The sequence below is a fragment of the Drosophila tropicalis genome, unplaced genomic scaffold (genome assembly GCF_018151085.1).
Source record: "Drosophila tropicalis isolate 14030-0801.00 unplaced genomic scaffold, ASM1815108v1 contig_413, whole genome shotgun sequence".
NCBI lineage: Eukaryota > Metazoa > Arthropoda > Insecta > Diptera > Drosophilidae > Drosophila > Drosophila tropicalis.
Window position 1 is genome coordinate 1,507,899 of NW_027172877.1, and position 5,856 is coordinate 1,513,754.

The following is a 5,856-nucleotide window of genomic DNA, read 5'->3' on the forward strand; positions in this document are numbered from 1 at the left end:
TTTTACTGTGCATTGAATTCTATGTCCACCATTGTCTTCATAAATGAGCATTTTACTCTCCTATTCAGTGTCTGGAATTATTCTGTGTTGCTATATAAGGACATTTTTTTGTCCTCCGAGCATACAGGCTTCAGTTTAAAAAATTATAAACAAAGTCAAGACTTAAATGTGCAGTTAGAGGTACAGTAGAAACTGGTTATAACGAGTGCGCCTATAACGTCCATCCAGTTTATAGCGACAGAAGTTCAAAGAGTGATTGGTTGGTCCCAATACAAATATATATGAAGGGGCCTCCGGTTAGTACGTCTTCCAGATATAACAACGAAAATCGTCGGTCCCTTGGGCGTCGTTATAACCGTATTCTACTGTATTTTTATGTGAACTATGTACATATATCCTTCTTACCTCCCTCTTTATGGGTTGTTGGTTAATTTTTTGACTTTTTTAATTAATTATTCATTTTTGCCATCATCTTTTGAGCCCTTTATCCTGTGTTAGGTTCCCTCTATGACCTAACCCTGTCTGAAACAGTCTGCAAATTCAAAAGTATTAAAATAGTGCTTTATTTATTATTATACAATTATTTTATAATAATTTTATATATTTCTGATAGGACATTGGCATATAGACTCGGTTTGTCATAGAGATGGTGAATATTTAAGCTTGGACTTGGGATTGTCGCATTTTTTGAGTTTAGGTATATAAAAATCAGTTTAAGATGCCTTTTAAAATTATCTAAATGAGGTATTTGTGTTGTGAGTTATAAAGTATGTAAAGAAAATGATTTCATTTGAAATAAAGCAACAAATAGTTTATAGTGCTCTACTTTTGCCTTAATCTAGATTCCAGATAATATCAAAATATTCTATTTAATTTAATTAAAATTAATTTCTTACCTACGATTTGGGCAATTGAGCTAAAACATTTTTCGTGTATTAAATAATCGATTATCACTATCTATTACATGAATATAAATTGTAAGTCAGTGAGTAAATATGTAAATGTAAGTAAATTTCTGTTCCCTGGGCTAAAATACACATTTTCAAGTTGAAAAGTGCAATTTGTGAAAATTACATTTAAATAATTGAAATAACAAATGTTTTGTTGGCCTGTGGAAATTTGTTTGTTGTGTGCACAAAAGAATAAGTGGAAGACAGACAGAGAGAGAGTGAGAGAGAGAGAGAGAAAGGAGCAGATAAAGGTAATGTCGGGGGTGTGAAAGAGACAGAGATAAACGAGGTCGCTCAATTTGATGAGACAAAGCCGAAATGAATAATTCATGTAAAAAATATAAACTAACTGCGGGCATCCATTCAAAACACTGACATATGTAAGTGCTATGTGTACTTGTTATATTTTGGGATCAGGATGAGAGTACAGGAAAGGACTTCAAACATATGTACGTTTAATATAGCACCCACACATACAGACACACACACACACACAACCACACACAATGCTTTGGTATTTTGCTCGCCAGCTGTGGGTAATTTGTAAACGTCAAAAGGCAAACATTCATGTCCTGCCTTATGCCTTCCGCCTCCTGCCTAGTAAGTCCCCCTATTTCACCTTCTCCGTCTCCACTTTCATCCTCATTTTGCTGTCTATGTTTCCCCGCACTGTCATGTCAAAGATCAGAATGAATTTGCACGTGTTCGGAATGAAGAAGACGCCACCGTGTCTATCGTCTATGCCTTTCTGGGTCTCCCTCTGTGACAGTGACTGTGTTTCATTTTAAATACAATTTATTGTTGATGCCATCTCTGGATTTGGCTAAAACTAAACTTGGCCCATTTGAGTCTCATCATAATCCACACCATATGTATGTACATATGTATGTATGCATATTCGCATTTTGCCTTATGGCTTTTAATATTTAATGTCCCAGAAAGTACTACAAACTGTATGATTAATAAAAACAAGTTGAGGAATACAAAAAACCAACACAAAAAATGCATCTGTCATACAAGTTTATTTGTACACACACATTTAGTATGTGGGTGTGTGTGTGTTTGGTCTAAGGAGCAAAATTCTTTCACATGAAAGCTGTCGAAATATACAACTACTACTAGTAGGCAGATGTCAGTTGGCATCACGTTGCCAGTACGTGTTCAATTTTGAATATTACGCTCATAGTTTTTCCCCATTTTTCCCATTTTCAATTGCCGATTCATATTTCTGTTGCTCTTCACGTGCGTCATCAGAGAGCTTAGCAAAATTGTCAAATGAAAGACCAGGACGAGAATATTGATAATTATTGAAAGGTTGAAGCATCTTCCTGGAGAAATCCACTCTGGGACTACAATTCAGTAACAATAGATTTGAATGCTTTACAGATATGTTAACTGCTTTAAAATCAAGACTTGGGAAGATCCTTTGAGAAAAGGTAAAACTGAAGAGATAGTCCACGACTTATTTTCTTCCATCTTTACCTGACTTCCTAGTCACTTTATAATTATGAAATATTCATCTCTTTAGCTTAGTAAGTAGGGTTTCAGATCTCTCAAACTGCTGTTGCTTGTATTCTCTACACATAATCCGATTTCGAGAGATAATTAAATTATTTGGTTATCGCCATTCGAGCCAGGAGATTCATCTCTCAATTTGGTTGCTCATCTTTGTAAGGTAATACAAAGTATTCAGGTTCATCAGTGCAAATGAACTGCAAAGTCTCATCACATCCGCTTTTCCAACCCCTTTCCGTGGCCATCTAAATCCTCTATCCAGTAGCCAGTTTTCGTAATTAGTTGGCAAAATGTTGGAGCTTTTGAAATTTACGTAAATTGTTTAATTGTTGCCAAAGGAAGTGAATAATCTGCACAAATTTCGTTTATTACTTGTCTTGGTTGGTGAGTGAGTTTTGGAATTTTTTCCCATTCTGTTGTATGTATTTATCCTACACATTGCTGCCTCTCTTGTGTTGCGGTCTTTTATCTCATTCTCATTGCCATTTTCTCGTCTCTGTTTGTTCCATAAAAGGCACTTCATTTGCATAAATGAATGCTGCAAATTTTGAGTAGCACTTGAAGTTAGCTGAAGGAGGGCCAAAGAGCGTACGTGTATGGATTGCTATTGCTTTTGCTATCTTCACCGATGCGTTTCCATTCATACACTGCCATGGGCCATGGCTTAGCCTTATCCACAAGCCGCAATTCAATGCGTAGGCCAAACAAATTGATATGAATGGCCCCCAACTCAACTCTCGAGTCGACTTCTTGACTCAAGTTTCGAGTGGAAAATGCATCATCATCATCATCATCATCCACAGAAAAGGATGCTACACTTAGTGATGCGTTCGTGTATACTTCAATTTTTTCAACTCAATATCCTTGATAATCAGTCCAATTTGAAAAAATAACATAATAAATGTTAAAATTAATGGGATTTAAATTAATATTTATATGATTTGACCTCTTTTGCAATTGGTATACACATGCGATATATTAGACTATCTTGAGGATGATCCTGGAACGTTAATTGTAGGTCCTGTGTATATAAGTTCTTTACAAAGTCTTTAAAAATATGTTGAAACTTAAAAATATTCGAAAACGCTTAATAAATAGCATAAGTAGCTAAAATTACCATCAATCATATCTGATTTGAACACGTTCTGCAGAATAAAAATTTGGCAATAAGTTGGCCTTCTTTATCATCTCTAATTGTAAGAGCAAAAGCTTTCTATTTAATTAACATGCAAACTCCTCGAGCGTATGCGTATTGAAATGTTTCCCTTCAAGTGCTGCACTGTCTCCTCTGGCCCTTCCCTGCCTTTTCATTTGAACATATTTCGTTGGGATTTTTCTTTTGTAGAATATTATACATATTTCTTTTTGTGCTTTTATGTGAATGGATATTGCATGTTGCTCTGCTCGTCGAACATTTTAACCAGCAACCAATTTTAATTAGTCCTGCCAGTTTTTGGCTCATCAATTTTACTGCAAACAATCAATTGCAGAATGTGGTTTGTAATCATTTATTGAGACCCACCAGCACCACCCCCATCCAGTCTTTCATCCATCCGTCTCCCTCCCACCTTTGCCACTTTCCATATGCCTGGAGGGACATTCAACTTTTATCATTATGATGCGCAAATGGTGTAAACTTTTTTCCCGCAAAAGTAAATTAGTTACATTTCGCGTTTGTAAGCGATTTAGTTTGTTGATTAAACTTTTCGCATAAACGCCATGACCGCGCCGGAGGCGGCCACCAGGCTCATGCCATGTAAATGAATTTATGTAAATGTAATGCATTAGATTTTAATTTAAACGATATTCAAGAAAAAACACTTAAAATAGAATTAATGGTTCAAAAAAAGATTATTATTCTAATTTTAATCCTTTTCACTATGCATTATAATGGAGTCTTATCATCAAAGTCTACGTTTTAAGAAATTTTGAAGAGTTGTTGAACCGGAACTTACACCAAAAACCGATTAGTACATGCATTGTATATACATATCAGATTAAGCCGGATGGCTTACGAAAATACATACATATCAGATCATTTCATATTATAACTTTAATATGGTCTTTAATATCTTTCCATGCGTATAAATTTATAAACATTCATATAGCTAATGATATTATAACGGTCGTGGCAACCAAAAAATTGATCAAATAAACTTTTTAATTTCTTCATCATTTGGGAATACCATTAACAACATATGTAAATAAAAAACACACACAAAAATCGAAATAGAAGGGTATCTTCATAACTCTTATTGCTCCTACTTAATATTATAGGGTATTTTTTTTTACACAAAATAGTTTGCAATTCCCAACTACTTATTGTTAGAAAATGACTTGAAAAATATACAATCTGCTCACCTTTCTTTGCTGCGTTTGAAGTAATCTTTGTCCGAAGAACCCTTAAGCCAGCACAAATGCAAGGTTTGACTAAAAGGTTTTATTTGTAGTTTTACACTTATGTCAATCTTCAGTTCAGTAAATAAAAAAAAAATTAAAAACAAAAAAAATTTCTTCCTCTCCCCGACGGGGAATTGAACCCCGGTCTCCCGCGTGACAGGCGGGGATACTAACCACTATACTATCGAGGATGTTGTTTGACTCGTGTCCAAATAACTTTTGATGCCAAGTCTTGCCCCTTTGATGCAAGTTCAGATCGCTATTTATTTTTAGACCATTCGACTAACAATAAGTTATAGAACACAATAACAAAAACTACTTATTGTTGGTGTAATGTTGATAATTAAGTTTCAAATATTTTCCTCAGAAATGAGTCAAACAAAATTATATTTTTTACAATTTACCACAAATAATTTTTCGTAGTATTTCGAGAGTTTCTATCTATTGAGATAAAAGATACAAAAGAGCAATCACTCACTCGATTTTTAATGGACTTGGCCTTAGGCATCATTGCTTATAATCGAAAAACTCGTCAAATAGTTTTAGATTTAGAAACTTAGAATACTTTTTGCAAAAATAAGAGATAATGAAGCAAGTAAGTCGACTCGTCGACTCGGGTATACCATACACCAGGTGAAACAAATTTTTTTAAATTTCGAAAACCAAATGTACATATGTATGTCTATTAAATTGTTTTTACATGTTTCATAGTATGTGCTATCTCGCTCACTCTACGAACACACGAGCACTCTAGCGCCGCTACTAGCCAACGGCCAATTCTGGCCTTGTGGACCGCGTAGTAAAATACGTTCATACGCATATTTTGCATATTTCTAGTCCGATTTCAATAAAATTTGGTAGTTTTGTAGAAATAGATAAGATTAATTAGTCTGCCGAATTTGAATGCGATAGTCAAGTCAACTACAGGAGAAAATTGGTTTTTCTTAATTATGGAGGCGGAAGTGGGCGTGGCAAAATATGAAAATATATA

At 34.6% G+C, this 5,856-nt stretch overlaps 1 non-coding gene across 1 annotated transcript; it reads right to left on the minus strand.

The window, feature by feature from the left end:
• Positions 1-4,984: 4,984 nt before the first annotated feature.
• On the minus strand, positions 4,985-5,056 carry TRNAD-GUC (transfer RNA aspartic acid (anticodon GUC)). Its single transcript has one exon. It is a non-coding gene; the product is annotated as a tRNA-Asp (tRNA).
• Positions 5,057-5,856: the final 800 nt, after the last annotated feature.